Source organism: Ambystoma mexicanum, chromosome 5p, assembly GCF_040938575.1.
Source record: "Ambystoma mexicanum isolate Mex_15411 chromosome 5p, UKY_AmexF1_1, whole genome shotgun sequence".
NCBI lineage: Eukaryota > Metazoa > Chordata > Amphibia > Caudata > Ambystomatidae > Ambystoma > Ambystoma mexicanum.
In genome coordinates this window covers 323,939,561-323,961,029 of record NC_090930.1, presented here as the reverse complement: position 1 = coordinate 323,961,029, position 21,469 = coordinate 323,939,561, and the positions used below count along the sequence as shown (strand labels likewise).

The 21,469-nt window shown below is 42.7% G+C and overlaps 1 protein-coding gene across 3 annotated transcripts in view; it reads left to right on the top strand.

Annotated features, from left to right (window-relative positions):
• AFF2 (ALF transcription elongation factor 2) overlaps positions 1 to 21,469 on the top strand; it is a 1,055,119-nt gene that overhangs the window by 588,959 nt on the left and 444,691 nt on the right. The gene's annotated exons all lie outside the window — the stretch shown is intronic.

The window sequence follows — 21,469 nt, the reverse complement described above, 5'->3', positions numbered from 1 at the left end:
TATGTGGGGAGGCAATAGGGAACCTCTCCCCGTTGCCTCCCCTCCCACACTCTGTCCCTCCTTTCATCTCTCCCTCCCCCTTACCTGCTGGACCAGAGCTCTATGCTCCAGTCCTGGCTCTCCCCCACTCCCTCATGGCACCATTGAAATGGAAAGGGGAATTAGTCCCTTGTCCCTATGAAGGCAGCCATACTTTTTTTTACTTGTGGAGATTAGCATTGCTTGCACATCTAATCTCCCAAGGAGTGAAAATAGACCATTTGCACCCCAGATAAACCCTGTGGTGCAAATGGCTTTCACATCTGCTGTGGTGGGGGACATGGGCATTAACGGCCCCCAGCCCTCGCTGAGGTGCTCATTTCGCTCGCGCCCACCAAAACTCGGGATGGTGGGCTGTTACCGGCAATGGCCACCCTCCACAGCAGGGGTGAAAGCCATATTATTTGCTGGAACATGGAGTGGAGGTTTGGAAGTGAACATTAGCAAACACAAATTTTAAGAAGGGAATCCACAGTGCATCATGGAACTTGGAGTGAAGATTCCCAAAGCCAACCCAGTTGAAATTGAACATTATGAGAAAGAGAAAAACCCTGTCGCTTTCTGGATGCTAGAGCGAATGTTCATAAGTACAGAACACTGCAAAATGGACACAGTTTGAAACATGGGCGTAGGAAACAGGGGAGAAAGGGGAGACAAATACCCCCACAATTGTAAGCAGAGGGTGATATAATGCCATTTACCCCCCCCCCACAATCAGAAGCAAGGTGAGGGAAAGCAGTGGTTTTATTTTCCCAAGTGAAGAGTGATGAAGCAGCAGGATAGCGTTAAGTAAAATTAGGGCTGGGCTGTAAATGAAAATCTAGGCCAGCCTGGATGGTTCGCTCATTGTCCTACTGGCTGCAGCTCTCTGCCTGGTGCACAGCACATAATTCTTATCTGCCTGTGCTTGCGCGCCTTCACATTTGAGGGACGATGCACACATATATTGTGTAAAGTGGCATCTATGGTCCACACAGAGGGGGCGTACAAAGGGTTAGGAAGGTTGGACACATGGTGTGTGGGTGTGTGTGTGGTTCTCGTTTTGTTTATGGTGGGGAATGATGCACACAGTGTGAGCAGCAGAGTGGCATGGGTGGTGCACACAAGGCATCTGGATAGCTCGAGAGAAAGTTCTGATGCATAATGTCTGTCTAGAATGGTAGGTAAGGTGCAGGTATTGTATATATTTGGTGTCTGCATAAATGTAGGTATATGGCCAGTAAAATAGCTCATCAGGTTGCACACTTGCTGCTGAAATCTGTGTGGGATTTGCAGATTGCAGGCTGGAATCCCTGCAAGGCCAGCTCAGTCTTTCATTCTTCCCAGATAGATCGATGAGTACCAACTTTGGTTGGTAGATAGTAAATATCTAAATGATCTAACAGCAGCGCTTTGGCAAAAGCACTATATAAATAAAAACAATTATCTTTGTATTGTGAGCAAAGTAGGGATGGAGCATTTGATTTGTGCATCGTGGTAGGTGTGATGCACACATGTCGAGCATACAAATATCAATATGGTGCACTTTATTTGCACAGATTAGTAGTTTTGTATTAGGCACATAAGGTAAACACAAAGGGTTAGACATGGTTCACACTTTTATTGCAGAGCAGCTGATGTGCTGCACGTAATGTGTGCAGAGAGCTGAGTATGGTGCATTCACGCTGCTCACAGAGCAGCTGATGCCTTGCACATAATGTGTGCAGAGAGCTGAGCATGTTGCATGCACGCTGCTTGCCGAGCAGTTGGTGTGCTGCCCACATAGTGTATGTACAGACTGGTTGGTGTGGTACACACTTTGTGTGGGGAATTGTAGGGTTGGTGCACATGATGATTGTTCAGAGATCTCTATGTACCAATCACATAGGATCTGGCAGAGGTGAGCAGTGTTCGCAATAAGGAGTATGAATCATGCACAAAGTGTGTGTAGAACAGTGGGTATAATGCATACATGCACCCGATGTAGATAGCGGAGCTGATACAGTGGGCTTCATTACAAGTTTGCCGGTCCAGAAACAAGGGTGCCAGTAAGCTCACTGGCACTCTTTTTTCCAGACCGGCAAACTACTGGTTTGCCTGCCGGAGCCGCTGTGCCTGACAGGTCTGACCCTGCCGGTCACAGCGGTCACGGTAGGCAAAGCTGTCACGGAAGCTAACGGTGCCAGTGCTTCTGTGTCCCCACTCCCATAGAATCCTATCGGAATGGGGATTTAAAAAAATTACCGTCCCTGACTTTCCAGCTGCCGGACTTGTAATAGCCCGCAGGCTCAGAGAAGTCAGATGCCTGTAAGTTTTTATGGGTCAGGTGGCAACCCGGCAGTACCCCTAGCAGGGTTACCGCTGCACCCGTAATGATGCCCAGTGTGTGTAGAACTGTAGTTGTGGTGCAAACAGGGGGGTGTAAATCAGTTGATATGTTGTACCAGTGTGTGTAGAGCGATAACCTTTATGAACACGTGTGTGAAAAGCAGTTGGTATGGTGCACACAGTGTGTGTGCAGATATTTTGGAATGGTGCACAGACAATGTGTGAAGAGCCGTAAATATGGCATGCATATGGTGCATGCAGATTGTATGGTTGTGTAGTGCCCACACGTTGTGTGTACATGGAAAAGAATATTGAACAAGTGCTAGACGTAAGTACCCGTGAATTAGGCAACAGTAACACATGTTTTTTTTAGAGCTACGAAGGCTTCGGCACTCGGCTGGCCTTGCCTTGTGTTGGTTTGAATATGGGTCGATTTGCATCAGCAGCAAAGTCCCCAAGGTGTCCCCTGCCCCCCCCCCCCCCAGATTTTATGTGCCCCTGGTTTGAAAGCCAGAAATCAATGCATGTTGAACCTGGATTAAATGTTCCCAAGCACAGTCAGTGCCATGGAAGATTGGGAGAAAAAGAGAACCCAGTGTTACATCCTGGATCCTGAAATACCAAATTACAACCCCACTGACATGCAACAGCGGAAATCCTGTAATATAATCCTAAATGGATATTCAAATGAACATTGTCTTAATTCAAATCAAAAGAATAAGACACTCATTTCGCATAAATATGCCAAATAGTGCACGTCGATTTTTCTTTAAAAAAAAGAATGTATGTCAACATTAAGGCAACAGATATTCCGCTGGTCTCACTTTGTGTGAGACACATGTCAGGTTTCGACTTGATATTGCTTTGACCTCTGCTTTCCTCCGTGTACCTGGTTCCTTAAGGTGGTAACATAATCGTTTGGCAATGCTTTCCAAAAGCATTGCTTAGTCTTAGCCGACGCTTTAATGCTTCCTGTTTGCAGGTTTCAATTATGTTGAATGTAAACAACCCACAGTGTTGCGGCCAATTTAAGGAAAGTGCGCCCTGCTCCAGCAGCCGCCGTCACTTCCCATCTGCCTGCCTTGCCCCAGGCAGTATGACAGAGCGCGGGGCCCCTTCTAGACGAATGCCTGCTCTTTGTTGTATCCCCTTTCAAGCTCTCTTTGAACCTGGCCGTGTTATAATGTTGAGTGACCTTGGGCAGCGAGAAGATGTCACGTTGAAACGAGTTTGCCTGCGTACTTGGTTTAAGTCTTTTTGAACGTTCGTGGCACATGGGTAGGAATAAAGTAATATTCGTTAAAGCTGCAGGCATGATCAACTTTGCTGCAAAAAGCTGGTAAAACAGCCATGTTACATGTGCGAGTACGGCACCATCGTCGGTGCACACGAGTAAAGCATCACCATCACATGTTCCACTCTAGAGTTATATGTATGTTCCATTCCCACTTGGTTGACGGGGTGATTCTAATAAAGAGTAAAAGATGTTGGGTGGGCTATATTGTAGTGACTATGTGCATGGCATGTAATTATATAGAGACAACGTAATGTTAATAACGTTGCATAGGAAACATATTTTCTAGAAATATGTTAAAAGTTACACGTTCGTAGCCTAGAAGGTGTTCTAAATAAGTAATGGCCTACATTTCTTTGTTATGCTAAATTGGATGAATTATGGTGAAATGGCTTTTTGTGACACAGCGAAAGTGAATGACCAGAAATATGTAAATATGTCTGTATTTTATGTACTGTTTAAACATTTTCATTAGTATTGTATAATTCGTTAATTGTGCTGGCAGGAACTGTTATAAAGCTATAAACGTTCAGAAAGTCCCAGTCCGGTTCGTTTCCCAAATAAGCACTGCGGTTAAAGATCTTCCGGGTCCTTCCTCTGTTCCATGCGCGCGGTATGGCGTAAACACGCACGTCACGTTCTGTTAGGATGCAACGGCTGATGTCGCAGTTCGATACTGAACAGATATCACGTTCATTAAATATTGAGTTAAACTTTACCCACCATTTTATTTTACTGTTCATTGGTTCACAGGTCTGGTAGTGTTTTTTGGGGGGTGTCCTCTTTGTGGACAACATGATAAAGAAGGGTGGAAAATATCAAAGGGCTACCATTGAGGGAATACTAACCATTTGAGTCGCCAGGGCTACTTATTTACCTTTTATTTCTCAGCATTCAATACTGAGGCGCCGGATGTTAGACACAGGTCCCTCCCTCCCAGGTGCTAAATGTATAGTGAAGAATTCTGGGGGCTTATCGTGTTATGCTTCCTAATCCGTTGGCATCCCGGAGAAGCCGTGTCTGTAATGTGATCGAGGGTGCGCTGAGCAGCGGCCGCCTGTGCAGCAGGCCGCCTCGGCTTCAAGTGCAGAGGTTCCCCAGAGAAAGCTTGCGAGCCAGACAGATTTCTGCTCGCAATGATATGTAATTAGACCTGTTGCTGAGGAAGACGAATACCACATTCTGATTGATCAGTGCTTAAATCGGTCGGATTTAGCGGAGGAAACAAAGTACAATTGCCCCCTAGGGGTCTGGGGGGGTGGAGGGGCAGTTCAGCAGTGTTTCTGCCTACCAGGCATTTCCAGGGCATCAAACCTCCAGCTGCTTGGCCGCAACCACGCGCCACGATCACGCACTATCCTGGTTTCCAGATGTTGTGCAAAAAGGAAAAACTGATATATTTTATGCATAACATTTAGGGAAAATATATCGCCTGATAAATAAGTGCACCTATATTTCTCTTTCCCGTTAAGTGTTGGTCTTCGTGTGTTTGCACATCACTGATGACTAAAATACATCGAGCCCCAGGGACTTTAAGGCTGACAATGCGGTGTGATGTGTGGACGATACCAAATCTTTACAACACTTATCAGGAAACTACTCATGGACAGAGGTAACATTTAGGGACTGTGCATCCCCTCAAACTAGGAATTATAAAATACACCGGGCCTGATATACAAAGCTTTTTCCAATGGGGTTTTCCCATTCAAAAGTGTTTTTCTAAATCAGGCCCACGCTCTCATGTAAAATCGCATGGCCCATAGCACATTACTCCACTGGACAATGCAAATATGACATAATATCATTAAACTTGAATGAGAATGAAACAAATGCGCTTTTGTAAGTGATACAAATTGACACCCTGGGCCTGATGCACAAAATCTCGTTGAAAAACGCTTTGTAAATCAGGCCCCCTGTATACACATCGTTACATTTTTCATCAGTTATATATCATGTTCATGAAACATTTGTTTAAAGACAATGGATGTTGCATTAAAATAGTTGGTTCGAGTATGTCCATTTAAACAGTGAATATCCATCACTATACAGAGCAGTGACATCTCCCCGAGGGTTTGTAATCACTCCACTGACCTGACGGGAACCTTAGTACCCTAGCGCAATCTTTATTAGGAACCTTTTAAGTATACATGCTCCATCCTGACCTCTAACCTTCAGTTGTTTCCGATAAAACATGAATTCGGTGGTCCCAGTGCCCTTCCTCTTAGGTGGTCATGCTATGGCTGCTTGGGCATTGAAAGGTTTCCCTTGCAATGAACACCAATATACCACTTTAACACAATCAATAGCTTTGTGCTGAAATGCATTGAGATTTTGTGGGCTCCCTCTCGTTCTTGGAATACTTCTACTCTTTAGAATTGCCATTGCCAGTAAGAATGTGGAAACATATGCATTCCCTTGGGAAGGAGTAGACGCTTCCAGTTCTTACTATCGAGATTCTCGCCAATGAGGACAAGAAAAGAAATAGGGTCCATCCGTTGATGCCTCATGTTCAGTTTACTCTTCTGTGAACCAAACTCATGTTGCAGCCGCTAAATACTAATAGAATTGTTTGGTTTTCTATCATATGCAAACATCCTGTGGAATTTGGCTTTGGAATATAGAGTAGTGTGAGTCCAAGATCCACCACACCTTTGGCGAAAGGCAATACCAAGAGGCTCAACTATTCCCTAGTAAGCCTTAAACATATGAGTTGAGTGATAGAACGTCCGTGCACATAGACATTTTAACCTGTTACCTTGTGACAGCACTTATGGAAGGTAGCTGTCGGAAGCTGTTTGCCTCTCCCAGATGGCTTGAAGGCTCTCAGGAGCAAAGCTCTCAGGAGCAAAGGACGGATTGCATTCCACACCCGAGGAAAAGCCCCCCTCACTGACTGAACAACAGCCAGTGGGACCCTTTTCCCAGGCCGAAGTGCTACTAGACACATTTCCTTCTGGTTAGTTCAATATTTACACAGGATACTGGGGATGTAGTGGGGAGAAGGAAAGCAACGGTGAGACAGTGGTGGAACAATAGAAAGAACGCAACAATTAATAACATAGATCTCTGCTCTCCTGACCTGTTTCAACAGCTTCCAATCAGAAAGGTGGCTCCCTCTCTTGAAGCAGATAACATAGTAAACTAATTAATTGTGAAATATTCTTCCTGAAACTAAACCATTGATAGATTCTCATGAAGGACTACAAATAAATAACTAAGCAAACACTAAGGCCTAATTAGGAATAGAAGTGTTTCTGGGAAGTGTGGTCCTAACGGTATGACTGTTGTGAGAACGCAGTGTGAGCGTCTCTCTCCTCCTTTTGTCTCGCAGGGCTTCTTCTGGGTGTGATGTCATCACTTAGCGTAGGAGACGTGAGGAATGGACCTTACAACGTATTGGAAGAAGCACATCATGCATTTCGGCTTCCGACACAGAAGACCACTTTGAAACGGATGTCCCAGTGCTCATCCCCGGGTGACAGGGTCTGCTGCCGACACACCAACGCTACCGATGAGTGCAAGCATAATACTCCAGGTAGCAAAGTCTTTTCCCTGTTCCCATATCCCTAAGAGTAGCCTTGCCTATCATGATGGGTAAACACAAATGTGACATGGCCTTAGGCACCAATGTTTTTATTCCTCAATGGCTACACATGTAATAATTTACAATTTGAAAATGTAGGGCATATCAGTGGAAGCAATTGTTTTATACAGGCTCTTCAAGATTGATACACATAAAGGCCTCGATTTAGAAAGCTATCTTAAGGATTGCTTCTGACATGTCTCCTCTCCATCTCTGTGCATCAAGGCTGAGAAGTATTTGAGCCACCTACATTTGATAATGGGCTTCAGCGAGTCAAGGAGCTGCTGGATTTTTTTCTGCCAGGTAGATTGCTTGCACTGTCATGACAGGCAGGTCCTTCATGCTTATCTCTTCCACCACCCTGTCTTTGTGCAGCCTGTGCAGTAGCACCTGGATCGTTTCAAGTGCCGAATGGAGTTACCAGTAATGATCTTAAATCCAAATAACTGGACAGCCTTAAATAATATGGCAAAGTACTACTTTATTATCAGCTCAATAAAGTAGGGCAATCTGGCAAACAACAAATTGTTGTCTACGCATTCACAATAACAATCTGATTATACAAAGGCTGTAGACCTCAATATGTGTCAGCTATGATGTCAGCCTAGGTTGTAAACTCTAAAACCTATTGAAGGGAATGACTAGTTAAGGGAACATATGTACCTATATATTATATAGGTGTTAGTGTCATTATTGGATGCCCCTATCTGGTAGGCAGGCCTAGAACTACCTATAAATACGTATAATACAGATTATAGCAGAATAACAGCAGCGGGTTGGCTTCTGCATCATTGTATACCACAGTGCTGCATAGACCCTGTAAGAGGATTCAATTCAACACTACAGCTAAGTCAATGCCTAGTCTGGGATACTGAATGGAAACCCTTATTGATATATCTTTATGTCCAGTTCATGAGTTCTGGATGACTACCCCTATATAACACCCTTCTTTTGGAATCCCCCTGACCCCACTGAGCCAAAAAGTAGTTCTGTTTTGCAAAAAGGTTTATTTGAGAAATAAAACAAAATATAGATACCACGCTTTTATAATAAATTAATAATCGATATCGCCCTTTTAAATATAATGTTAATCAACCATGGGTAATCTGACACTAGCACACTTCTTTATAATCAATGAGGAGTTGGTGTAGGATGGATAAAGTAGCAAAAATACTTTTATCATTTCAAGGGAAAAGCAATGAGGAACAAAATGCAGTACAGAAATACTTGATATGATTTTAGCAAAAGATAAGATAATCACTTTTTCTCTGGCAATTCACCCCCCTCCCCTATGCAATGTAAGAAATGGAAGGAGATGGAAAGAGGAGCACACAGTTCTCAGGAATGCAATCAAATACAATACGAAATTCAGTTCCCCCCCAGCAAGCTTAGAGAAAACCGGTATGAGTTTTAAAACACAGGCCCAAGTGCTTTGAATGTGGTGGCAATGAAGTGAGAAATATGCTGAAAATGCTTTTAATTCCCTTTAGGAGGTTCAGGGTGAGTGAGAGACACTTGGGATGAGCTCAGGCTCACTTTAGCAATGATTCAGGGATGGTTATTAAGAGGCAAACACATTTTTAGCAGAGGAAAGCAAAAAGCTGCTATCTTTTTACAGGTAAAGAAATCAGGCCAAATCGCAAATCGCGGCAAAATTCGTGAGTGCGTGAATCGTGATTACGGCAAAAGTATAAGGAGTAGCAAATCGGTGTTGGTATTAGTTCAAGCTCACTTTAGCAATGCTCTATGAGTTATTACCAAGTTGCAAACAGATTTTAACAAAAGAAAGAATGGAGCTGCTATATTGACAAGTGGAGAAATTGAGCCAAAATCGCAAATCGCGGTAAATTTCGCGAGTGCGTAAATCGTGATTGCGGAAAAGGTATAAGGAGGAAGTCGGTTCTAGGCCTGTTCGAAAGCTTAGATTCTAAGCTTTCAGAGGAAAGTTAAATCTCGTTCCTAGCCCAAACGGTTCCAGAGATACGGACGATTAAATAAAGGTAGATTTTCGGATTTAAAGTAAACTCAAAATGACAGGTGACAGCTTGCAGCTGCAGAATCGACAAGTGACAGTTGTGCAGCTTTAAAAATGACAGATGACACGATTTCTAGGAGGCAGTTCTACTTAGGTTAAAATAGTTTGGATTAGATCATTTTAACTAAGAGATTATTTCTGTCACAATCTGACCTAAGTACTCACAATATATTTTGGAAGGACTGGATCTCGTCACGGATCTGATCAATCAGGCTAGCGGCACTTCACAGCGATCTGGTCTCTGGGTCTGCGGTTCTGCACGGTCTGGTCTAGCACTGGTCTGGTCTGTCCGGATACAGCGGTCTCTGCACGGCTCCTGGATCTCTACACTGGTCCTGGCAAAAGTTCTTGGCAAGGGATTCAAGCAGCTCGCCCGGCTGTGAGTAGCTTGCAATGATTTGAGGCCTGCTGCAGATAACTCAGCTTGTGGTTTTAGGCCTCTGATTTAGGTTCTAAAGTATAAGTTCTAGGTTCTGGAGTATGTAGCTGGAGTCAGTCTGGAACTGGTATCTTCTGGATGTTGTGTGGTCCGGCAAAACGCTCCACGGCAACTGGATTTGAATGTCCTCTCTAGCTTCCAGTGGCTCTTTTTATGTCTTTTGAAAGTGGGTGTGTGCGCAGCATCACTAAGCCAGCCCCTCTCTCAACTGATCATTGGTCAAGCTTTTCTCTCTTCCTTGATAGGGGAAAGGAAATGTGAGTCATGGTGATGCTGTTTTATGGCCTGCAGAAAGGACACTCCCCTGTCAAATTGCACACAAATCTATATTTGACCCAAATACATATTCCACAGATACACAGTTGTTTGTCATTGCATACACACATCATGCATTACTGATGGGAGGGACTGTTCCGACCCTGGCGTTTCTAGGAGCTTGGGTAAAGAAATTGCAACTTTTTGCGCTTTTTAGTAGCTTTCTCCATATCGGATTTTTCTCCAAATTTATACAATTGTGTGCAAGGCATGTGGGCATTTAGATAAGGAAGTGTCAGATTTTTAACATGCATACATTTAGAGTAACAGCCTCTTTTCCGCTTGTAAACCCCCAGATCATACCACCAGGTCCTAAAACCTCTTAAAATGTGGGCAGAAAAATCACAAGAATTATGGTATCATTTAGATCATTTTGACAAGTCCGCACCATGAGTTATACATCTTTCTTAAAATCATATTCTGGCCAACAGGGGTGTGTCTTCCCAGGTCACATGGTGGAGAAACCAGTCTATCCACTTTCTTTAAGCTCAGCCTGTCCTCAGAGGGGGCTGCCCTTCCCCTTTTCTGCCAAGAGAAAGCCACTTTACGACCCCCCAATAAACCATCTGCCTGAGTCAAGGAAGGGCTTTGTTCAAAAGGAAGCCATTTACGACCCCCCCAATAAACTATCTGCCTGGGCCCTTTGTTTAGTTTCCTGCGGTCCCCAGGTAATTCAATCAGAGAGTGTGTGACCTCCTTTTGGCAGGGGCAACAGAATGCAGCCAGGCCTGGGAACCTGTCAGGCAGAATTGGAATCTCTTTAAGCCAGTTTTTAGCTACATGTCATTTTGGGTTCCCAGTTTAAATCAAACTTACAATTTTTACACATGCAGCTAGAATGCTGATTCTAAGTTCAAAACTATGACATTTCAACAGTGACAAACTATGTGACACTCAAAAGTAGGTCACTCATTTATTCTAAACATTTCGATTTTAGTGTCTTTCAGTTCAGTTTAGCACTCGGCCAGCCTTGTTATCAACATTATTTTGGGCTCTTCATCTTCCCAGATTATGTAGGCACACAAAACTTCATTCTGCCAGATGTCTGCTGGTGTTCAGTGAGATTTTTGGATGTGTTGCAATGTTTGAAAATAGGCATTTTGAGCTGGCATTCAGAGAAACCAAAGGTAATTTTAAAGTGTTTTTTTTTTTTTTTGCTAACAGGCGCTGCTGTTTTACCTTTGGCACCCATTCCACTCATGGTACCCTGGCCCATCATGCTCGCACTGGTGGGTGGCAAGTTAGGCAACCATTTTGGTGTGCGCACAAACTGCGTGGTTCTCCTGGATTCTGGCGCACATGTGGTCTTTTTAGCCATCTTGGATTTTCTAAGCCCACAGCACCAAATGTTGCAGCATGATAGCTCAAACGTGGGTCAGGACACCCAACAACCCCTATGATTGGTTGGCATTCTCTCCCAATAGTGGACTTTTGGCAGGGACGTAGCAGAAGTGAAATCGCATTTCCCTTGACCTCTGATGACATCACAGAAAGTGATGTCATTTGACCCCACCCCGGGCGTGATGGAACACAACCTTTCACCCCTTGACAAAACAGGAAGTGGCATCACATATCATTGTTCCTAATTTCACTATGAAAAATATGGTTACGATATCACTGTAATGTGATATACATTTCATACAAGAATGGATCACCATATGTATCGTTAATATCAGTGTGTATAGGCCCATATTACCAAATGACTGTGACTGCAAGCGGACATCCAAGCCAAATGTTAATGATGTCTTATTATATAGCAATTACGCTTAAGCGCTTTATATAGAACAAATATACACAGAATTTCATCCAAACTGTGTTGGTACGGGGGCGCTGTTGCGTGGCGAGCTAAAATGGCAGACTGTGCTTGAGCTCTGCGCTAAGTGGGGGATCCAAAATCGTTTTACTGCGGTATGAGTAAGGGTTAGACAACAGGAACTGAGGCATCAGCCGGTGAGAGTCTATAGACCACCCGGTCTTGTTCTCAAAGGTGCCAGTGTAACAATTTTGGAGATCAGAGCCTGCCCTGTGAGGCCGTGCAGACACTGAGGAGCGGCAGGAAAGCCTGCCATGGTAACCCTGCCCAGACGTTCCCCGTGTCATCAGAGTGTGGCAAGCTCAATCAGCAGCAGAGCAGACTGACAAAGCAGGACTAGAGAAAACCAACCTGAGGCCCACATTGCCAGTACCAATGCAATATGCCGTAGAGGGGGCGGGAACTCCCGTGAAGACACAGTGACATCAGTGGCGGTAGGAAAGTAAGTGCAGGCCCAACAGCACATACATCAACAATATACGCCCTAGCAAATGATTTCAAGCTGAGCCGGTATCCCACTGGTTGATTAGACAGCTGAAATTCTTAACAGCTGGGATACATGTGAATGATCTAACACTGGGAATCATACCGGCAACATATTCCTGAAGAATATTACATGGATCTTCAGAACAGGGCTCAGTTCCTCCCTGGATGGGCCACAGCAGGATTACACTCTGGTTGCTAGCCGGTTGCCACCTATCCTGTGCTCCAAAATTGAAACACAGATCTTAGGCTAGATAATCCCCACACAGTGGCATAATCCATTGATACCCACAGGCAACTTGTGCATCTGTCCTGCAGGAGTGAGCTAACCTTGACCCCCTCAGCAGGTATGATGGGCCTGAACATACTTGGGCTCCTGACAGACCACAGAACATGAGTGGAGTAAGAAGAGCGGCACCATTGATCAGTCCACAAAACCCACCCCCAAACCCTTGGAGATGGCACAGGGTGCATCCAGTGACCATCCACCCACTGAGGAGCCTCAGGTCTCGGCACCCATTGACCTACGGGGTGTAATGGACTCCATGCACCCTGCTGTGACAATTCTGTCAATTTCAACCTTTTATTTAGTGCTATTTACTTCAATTAATTAGGCTGGGTGTCATTACTCCTCTTTGCCTCTGGAGACGGGGCTGCTCTACCTCACATAGGCTTTCTGTGTCTGTGATTGTCCAATACTTGGCTCTTGCAGATGTGTTCTTCTTTATTTAATTTAGGAGAAATATGTCTTAGGTACATGGCTTATCCTCTGGCTCCCTTTGTGCCTTGCAATCATTCCTTGATGTTTCATCCCAAATCTCATGCCAATAGATATTTGTTGTCTCACGCAAAGCTGTTTTTCCAGCGTCTCCCGACTCTTCAGCCCTGGTCTGTCTCTGAGGTAGCTTGATTGGCGTCCATCTTGTGTTTATGTGTATGTACACTCACTTTGTCTCTTATCACTTATTTCTTTGGTGCACATGATTTCTTTGTATTCGATTACATGTTTCTCATATTAATTCAGTTGCATCTTTATTCTTGTATCGTATCAATGCGTCTTTGTATCTTCTCATCATGATGTCACTCTGCTTTCGTCCAACTTCACTTATAGTTCTTGGTTATCCAATGGGGTATGCAGACATCCTTCCACCACTTCAGTGCGAGGATGCATTTAATATGGTTGTCTTAGTGCATAACATCTCTCACATCTTTGATGCGGTATTGGGATGATACTCGGTGTCACACATAGTGCTTGCTCGCTTACTGCTGTTCCAGTATGACTGATGTGAGGGGACGGAAACTAGAGATGACGTGTCCATCTGCTCCTCTACATTCCCCCCTCTGATCGAGTCCTCAACAACCTCCTCTTCAATTTTCTTCACCTTTTCTCCATACCTTGGTTTCTTCGTAATCCATACTTGTGCCCCCCCTCAGGTCACCTGCATTTTGTATGTGTTCATCCACACTCCAGGTCATCTGACAGCATTCTCCAGTCGGTTGGCACATTACCCAATGTCCTATATAGTTCTTATGATCCTTTTGGGTAATTAAACATCCATGGGTGTGCCAGTGAACTCTTCTTTATGTTCTCACGGGTGGTGTCTTCAGTCTGTGGTATATGGTCACCATTCACATCAATCATTTTCACCCAATAAACTTTCTTCACTGTCTTCTTGCATTGTCCTATAATGAGCCATACAAGAGAGAATCCTAGCAATACTATTAATAGTATTGCTCCACGTAATTTAATGGCATTAGCCAATCAGGTTGGAATCCATGAAAACAGGGACGAGAACCAGGCATCTTCTTCAGTCTTGTCTAGTTCTTCCTACCTCATTTGTAATCTTGACAGCATAGTTATTGCCTCTGTCAGGCTTCAATTTTCTCCATCATGGGCAGGTTTGTATGTGCAACAGGAAGGCCCTATCTTGGCACAGACATGCCACCTTCCAGTGCTGTGATCAAGCCCAGCACACACCTGTTCTGGAGGGTCATAAGTCTGCTGGCCCTCAATTTGTCTTGGATCACATTAAATCCTTTGATTTTCATGTTTATTTTTTGTAGCAGCTCCCACCTGGGTATCGGAATCCACTTGGCATTCACTGCGGTCTGTATTCCTGGCATGAATATGGCTGTAAAAATCACTGCTGTCTTGACGAACAGTGTATGCTCTTCCGGAATGCTATCATAGGTTTATTATGATTTTGCTGAGAAATAGTTTTCCCTCTTCAGCCGAAGGAGGTTCAGCAACATCGTTTTTCTCTGGTGTGTATCCTTCTTTGCAAACTCTTCAATATGGAAATCACTTTGGGACCAATGCAGGAACATTTATGACCACAATAGAACATATTCCTCCCCAATTTGTAGGCAGCTGCATGTAAGCTTTGGATCCACAGGCCTAATAATTGTCCTTCAGCACAGCAGTTCCTCCACTCATTCCTGGAACTTCCACTATCTTTTTTTCTCCTAGTTTAACTGATCCTGTATTTCTGAAGCATAGTGTGACATTCTTCATTGTTAATATGGATACACTTCCTGCTTCATTCTTGACCCATGTTAGTAGCTTTGCATACTTGGCCCATGTTTTCAGACATTCATCATTCACTATTTGCACTATCTGCACGGATGCTGGCATCAACAAATGTGCACTGCAAGCCAGCATTCTATATTCCCATCCTGTTTTGGCTGCTACTCTTCCATATAGCATCATCCAAGGTCTTTCTCAGCATCCTGGCAGTCCTGTTGTTTCCCATGCATCTGCACATCCTAGCCTCTTTTGTACGACAATGCTTATCTGGACTTCAGTCATACCACTGATGCAATACAGAAGCATCCTATTCATCCAGCTTGGATCTTTTTCGATTTGCTGTGTTTTTATATATTCATCTTCATATGGAAATGTATTTCTCAACCTCCATGTTAAGGTTGCCCATCTTCCTTCAAATTGTCATCTTGTGGCACATGCTGCTAAATGAGTAAGACATATTGCGTCCAGTTCAGATATTTCTCTTGCAATGAATGTTCCTCCTGTGCTCATGGCATAGGGGATGAGAGAACATATGTAGCAGCTTTCATATGTAGCTGCTGTGCTCATGGCATAGGCGACGAGAAAACATATGTAGCTGACGTCTCCTCCCCACCTCTCTCATGTGTTGATACCACATGTTATTCTATAAATGGGCTGAATTATCAAGATATGTATTTATATCTTCACGTTCTTCTCTCGCTAAGTCGAACAATTTGTATAGCAAAATCAGGGAAAATGCTACCTGTGTTTTTATTAGGGATAATAAGAGAAGTTTCATTTTCAATCACTGTACCTGCATTTGTAATCATTATGGCCTTATTCATGAAATTATTTGAGTGTACAATTGGGATTTGTATGCCATTCTGCCCGCAAATCCCCATTCGTCAAACACGTATTTGTGGGCAGAATGGCACGCAAACCCCATTGTACATGCAAATAATTCCATGAACTAGGGTGTATGCATCTAAATGCAATAATAATGATGAAGAAAAGACAAATCATAGTTCAGAATGACGTTGCAATTAATATTCCAAAGAAACCTATCGACTTTCCTGAGTCTATTATGTTTTGGAGCATTCCCATTCTTTTAATTCAATATGTGGTTTTCTTTATCTTTTGTAAATCACACTTGCATATCAAAAACTACAGAATGGTCACATTAATGATTCTGAAAATAATATGACTGTTTTTAGGGTTGCCAAGAAATGTTACAATGTCCACATGTCATCTTACTAGAGCTGGATAAGACTGCAAAATGTAAGTAAAAACAGCATACAAAAATGTGTGTAATTTTATGATTATTGGTAACATAAGAGGTGTGATACACTGTTTTTATTTGGATCCAGTACATTAATACATGTTCTTTTGCTCCTATCTAAAATAGTTCTGGAACTAATTTAAAAGTTATTCGTCCTTCTTCTTCTTTGTCTTCAGAAAGTTATTTAAGGACTCAAAGTATCCGTATGTCGATGAATCTTTGTCTTGGTTCTTTACAGCCAATCTGGTCATAATCTGGGGAGGGCCTCTTCTCTTGTTTCACTTTCAACGGATGCAGGAGGGGTCAAGGTCTCTCCTTTGTACAGGTTGATGTGTGGGTGCTGCCAGGCTTGTCTTCCTTGTAGCTTAAAAGCTGTGGGAGTAACGTCTACTTTATATGGTCCGTCAAAGCAGGGTTTATTCCAGGTGTGGACAAAGCTGCGTACCAGAACCTGGTCTTGTGAATACAAACTAGGTTGTTTCAATAGATTGTCAGGATTAACTGTTTGGCTGTCTTCTTCAATCCTCTTTGACTCCTTCCTCTGGTTCTTAATCTGCGAAGAAGTAAGAGACACTAGCGGTCATAGTTGTCAAGTAATCCTGCATCTCATCACCTAATGTCTTTGCTATACTGTGGGCATCAGTTTCTACCCTAGTAGGAGGAGCAAGAGGTATTCTCATATGGCGTCCAGTCACCAACTCATGAGGAGTCAGGTGGTGATCTGAGCCAGGTTGGTTTTGCAGTGCAAATAATGCAAGGGGTAAGCAAGTAATCTTGATTTTAGCCATCCTCTCTTCAAGGAGTCCATTTAAATGGTCGCAAATGCCAATTGCCTGTGGGCTATAGGCAGAAGAAAATGTATGCTTTATGCCCAATAAATGAGTAACCTGCTCAAACAGTTTGTTTACAAAATGCGGTCGATTGTCAGATCGCAGGACTTCACGCACACCCCCTCTAGGAAACCCCTCACGCATGAGAAACTTGCAGTGTATGTGGCATCAGCGTGCATACATGGAGCTGCCTCAATCCATCTGGAAAAGGGATATGCTTCCACCAACATGTGCCTGTAACCATTAAATGTCTGCAGAATAATAATATAATATATTTGTAGATGCTGAAAAGGGTCATTTAGTCTAGGGATTGCTCATCTCAGCATCCGAAAATTGCGGCCTGCTGTACATTTCTGGAACATGATGCAATTCACAATAAACTGTGCCACATGTTCTAATACATTTGTTGAAAAGAAATCTTCTGCAATCATAGCAACAAGACTCTCTTGAGTCGTATGCGCAGGGTAGTGAAGCTGCTCCAACACCACCTTCAATAATGCTAGAGGCATAACTGGCTTTCCAGTGCTATCCTGTCTTCATATTACCCCAGTGGGGATTAATAAGACCCCACTTCCTCCATAAATCTTGCTCTTCTTGTGGGGCTTGACCTTGTAGTTGAATAATAATAGACAACATATTAAAACCCTCCTTTACCATCATGCACCATCCTGACAATTGTTTAACACTTTTTACTTCAAAATCAGATATATTTGTGAAATATGCTGCCCTTTTGGCTTCTAGATTTGCGGCTTCATTTCTGTGAGAAATCATGTCTGCCCTCTTAGTGTGCATTTCACAACAGCGATAACCAGTGGCAGTCTTATTGCCTCAATGAGCTTATCCAACAGGGATGCTTGTTGCACTAGTATGCCATCTGCGAACTCCTCCTTTTCCAATGTGGCAAACCTGTTTGTACAGTTGATGTCACATAGGTGGACTCAGGGTACACAGTCACTTCCTCATCCTCATATCCTTGAAGTGTTGTGATAAGCACCACTAATTCTGCAGCCTGTGCTGAACAATGCGAAGGCAATCTTCCACTTGTCACTACTTCAAATTCACCATCACAGTTCAGCATCTTTATTGCTGATCCATTATGTCTTTCATCAGTCATTTGGTCAGTTTTTGAAGAACCATCTATAAAGGGAATTTTCCTATTCTCCGAGAGTATTTTCTCTAATGCAGGGAATGTCATAATAGAACTTGGTGTATATTGTGCAGTCATGTACATACTCCCACTTCCCTACTGATTCTGTAATTAATGTTGAAGGATTTACTATTCTACATCTAACAATTTTCATCGCTGGGTTGAAAATAATTACCTCATACCCTGATGCTCTTTGTGTAGTCAATGTACTTTTGGGTTTCTCTAGAAAAGCAAATAGTGAGTGCTCGATAAACAATGTTACTGAACACCCACCTCAGTGTAATGCTTAATGCTATTTCAATAGGAAACATAGCAGCAGCTAACGCTTGTTCACAGGGGTAGTTCCTTTTTATTACTGGATCTAATATCAAACTATAATAAGTAAATGGTTTATGTCCATATCCTAATATCGTTTTTTGTGTGAGGACTGCTGTCATAACTTCTCCATTTGAATAAGAAAATAGATAAAACTATTCATTATAAAATGAAATTCCTAACACAGAGGCTGTACTAATCGCACTTTTTAAATCTTCAAATCCTTCAGTCATTTCATCTCTCCATGTTATCTTACTTTTGCCTACCTGTGCTTCCTTGAGTCCTTTTAAAAGTGGTTGAATATATGTGCTGTAATTGAAAACCCAGGCCTTGCAATATTTACATAGGCCTAAAAAGTGTTGCATTTCCCTCACTGTTTTATGTTCTGAAGTCTTTATAATTGCTTCTGCTCTCTCAGGTGTCACATTTCTCCCTTCTTCAGAGATTAATTGCCTTGTTTATAGGACCTCTTCATGATGATATTGTCTACTTTGTATCATTTCTCTGCTAGTATTGTCATGGACTGAGTCTTCCCTACATTGCTCTTCTGTCTCACTGCACACTAATATATCATCCACATACTGGTTTATTGCAAAGTTGTATGTTACCTAGGTCTATCTGGAGGACCCTATTAAAAATTGAGGGATACTCACAGTACCCCTGAGGAAGACGAGTGTGTTTTAGGCACTGATTTATATACAAAAATTAAGTCAAGTCTTGTGAGGCTTTTTGAACGGGAATTGAAAAGAATGCGTTCTTTAAATCTATTACTGTAAAATATTTGACCTTGGATGGGATGTTACATAATATTGTAGCAGGATTTGGAACCAAAGGAATCTCTACTTCAACAATATTGTCTAGGGGACAGAGATCCTGAATAAATATCCACAAGCCCCCAGTTGATGTCTTCACTGGCTACACAGCCATCTTATATAGAGACTCTGATGGCACTAATAGTCTCTGTCTCTTTAAAGCAGAAATAGTCTCAAATATGCCTTAATCTGCTTCTCTGGACATGGGATATTGTTTTGCTGGTGGCAAGATTGCTCCTGGTTTAGCTTGATTTTGACTGCTTCTACTCCTTTCAATAGGCCCACGTCATATGGCCTGTTAGTCCATAAAATGGTTACATGTGATCATAACAAATTAAGAAATAACAAATTAAATGTTACTGAAAATAGAATACTAAGCCCCCAGTTACCCATGATTCTAACCCCACCCTGAACCACCCCTCACACCTTTTAACCCCTTACCACTAACCCCAACCCTATATATTTAGAATTCAGTATATTTCCATTAAAATTGCATTTGTTATTTCCTATTCAATATGAACACTGCATACCCATAAAATGCTTGCCACCTTTTCTAAATCTTCCTGGAAAAATGATCGTTTATTTTTTGCCATTGCCATTCTCTGGTATCTGTCCATTCTCCACTTTAATCCAATAAGTGAGACTTATGAAAAATATTAGCTCATCGTCTGAGTAATCATCCCTGAAAGGCTCCTCATCTGTAAAGTTTGTCAATCTGTATCCTTCACCAAGGGCTATCACTGCTCTCCATTCTCTTCCCTCATCGTCTGTCTCATGGACAACCACTCTTTCATCTCTAACCAATCTGCCTTTCATTAAACACAGTTATGTCTGGTCTAAACAGAAACTCTTCAGGTATTCTCAATAGTGTACCTACCAACCTGGGTAACCACGTTAATAAAACGGTCACTCCATACAAAATACTCGTTATGGTTTTTGGCCTCTATATGCTAATTTAAACTCTTAAATTCATGTAATGTGTCCCTGGAGTGGAACACACTATTCCTACATCAGTTAAAGAGATCGTCATGTTAAGTTTTGTCATCAAGTCACACCTTAATATATTAATTGGTGTCTGCCGAGAATAGACATGTCATGTTATCCTATAGAAATTGGTAATTCATCAGTAAAAGGAACTACGGTAATTGCCCCAGAGAATCCCTGTACATTCTTGGCAATGCCAGACATTAAGTGTTTTCCTCCTCAAGCACACAAACTAGTCACTCCAGTGTGTACAAGAAACAAAAATGTCTTGCCTCCTGTCGTTACCTTGACCCGTGTTTCATCTTGGGGGACTGGAGTCACTGATAGTACTGAGCACATCAAGTTGGGCTGTCCTATTGTGGATATAAATGCATCCCTGTTCCCGCAAAAGGATTTCCTCCTACCATGCTCACACTCTCTATTCTAGGTGTGAGTACATTTGGGGCTCCTGTATTCATATTGAACCCGTAGGCCCTTTAAGTGAGGTAACAATTTATTGGATATATGGGGATGCAGATTTTGCTCTTACTTCAGTAATATATCTGACTCAGGAAGTTGCCAAAACCTAGCTGTTTTATTTGCAATTGTCTAAAACAGGGACTATAACAGACATTAATGGACAATCACTAAGGTCTCTCAATGTTTTACATGAAAAAACAAACATTTATTGCAAAAACTCATCATTGACATCATACAACGTGGCAAAATAAGAAAACCTGAGTTGGATTGTGGTTGGTCTACGGAGAACATCTAGATTGGATCTCTAGAGTCAAATGGACAACTATGCCCACCCTTAATGCAAGTCATCCTCAGTGTCATAAAATACACAACATTTCATCAGCTTTCAAACTATAGGACTCTTTGCTACATGGCCCTCTATAATTGGTTGGCACGCTTGTACCTTTCTGGTATATTCCACTTGCTAGCAACACGCAAGCTGGTACTCCAGGTGCTTGTGGGTGGACTTGACCATGACTTCCCACCCTAATTAGCCCATCATCAATCATGACTCCTGATGTCTGCCATTCAAATTGTCTTTGAACTCGGCCTTGCAAAGTATCACTGTGCCTGAGAATAGAAGGGAGCGTGAGCACATTCTTATCTGCAGTCTCGATGTAGCTTGCCCAAAGTCTATTTTCATCTACACAATGTGACAGGCGACTGTGTTTTTAGCTCCTTCTTCCCCTTTAATACTATTAACTGAATACAACTTGGCACTCATAGTGTTTTTCGATTGCACCTGAACCGGATCTCACTTTGCTTCTCATGTTCATTGTATCTTCTTGAA